Raw genomic sequence first — 1,153 nt, 5'->3', positions numbered from 1 at the left:
CTTTGTTATTTAATTATTTAGTATAGAATTCTGACATAGCTATATAGCATATTTGTTTGTTTTTAGTTACTGTTATTTGCTTATTTACATTTTAGTATCTGTGCTAGTTTAATTTTTTTTAGTTAGGTCGTTTGCTTACATCTGGTCTTAGTACCAGTGTATGCAGGGTCGACGAGGTCTAGGAACCCCATTACACCCATTTGTTGACAACCCAGAGAGAATTTTACATTCTCATCGAAGTTCGGCAACAATGGCTGACATGGATCCTCCACCTCCACCCCCAGTTCTTTCACGCCCTCTGCGGGAATACTTCATTCCCACAGACTATGTTCAGGCATCCTGCATTCGGAGACCTGATGTAGGAGCGCCACATTATGAGATTAAGGCCAGCATTATTCAAATGCTTCCATCCTTTTATGGCCTTAGTCATGAGGATCCCTACCGACACTTAGATGAATTCCTCAAAATCTGTTCTACTGTTAAGATACAGAATTTCGATGATGATGCGTTGAGGTTGACTCTATTCCCTTTTTCATTGAAGGACAAAGCCAAGTATTGGCTAAAGTTCTTAGATTCTGTAGAAATAGAGTCCTGGGATCAGTTGCAACAGGAGTTTCGTCGGAAATACTTTCCCATTGGTCGCACGAACCAATATCGTAGAGCCATCACTAGCTTTTCAGAGCTAGATGGTGAGCGCTTTCATGAGACCTGGGAGAGAATGAAGGATCTCCTCAGGAAATGCCCCCATCATCAGGTGCCGAAATGGCAACTGGTGCAGAGTTTCTATGATGGATTGTCTGACAAGAATCGTCAGATGATCGACTCTTCATGCGGTGGGACATTCATGCTGAAGAGCGAGGATGAAGCATGAAGGCTATTTGATACATTGGCCGAGAATTCACTCCACCATGCTTCGAGCTCTCATTCTGATAGAGCCACACCCAGCATTCAGAAGAAAGCTGGCGTTCTTGAGATTGGTCCATCTACTGCACTACAGTGTAAAGTAGACATGATTGCTCAGAAGCTGGACCAGCTTCTCTCAGGACCATCCACTACACAGCAGGTGTGTACTCTTTGTGCCAGTCCGGCACACGAGATCACTGAGTGCCCTTCAGCAGCTCAGTACCCTGAATTTGTTCAAGAACAAGTTCAG

At 43.9% G+C, this 1,153-nt stretch overlaps 1 non-coding gene across 1 annotated transcript; it reads right to left on the bottom strand.

Annotated features, from left to right (window-relative positions):
• Positions 1-653: 653 nt before the first annotated feature.
• On the bottom strand, positions 654-756 carry LOC149813212 (small nucleolar RNA R71). The gene has a single exon (XR_016428423.1). It is a non-coding gene; the product is annotated as a small nucleolar RNA R71 (small nucleolar RNA).
• Positions 757-1,153: the final 397 nt, after the last annotated feature.

The sequence above is a fragment of the Nuphar pumila genome, chromosome 16, assembly GCF_984573655.1.
Source record: "Nuphar pumila chromosome 16, dmNupPumi1.hap1.1, whole genome shotgun sequence".
Lineage (NCBI taxonomy): Eukaryota > Viridiplantae > Streptophyta > Magnoliopsida > Nymphaeales > Nymphaeaceae > Nuphar > Nuphar pumila.
The sequence above is the reverse complement of the archived record's forward strand: the minus strand, read 5'-3'. Positions and strand labels throughout refer to the sequence as shown.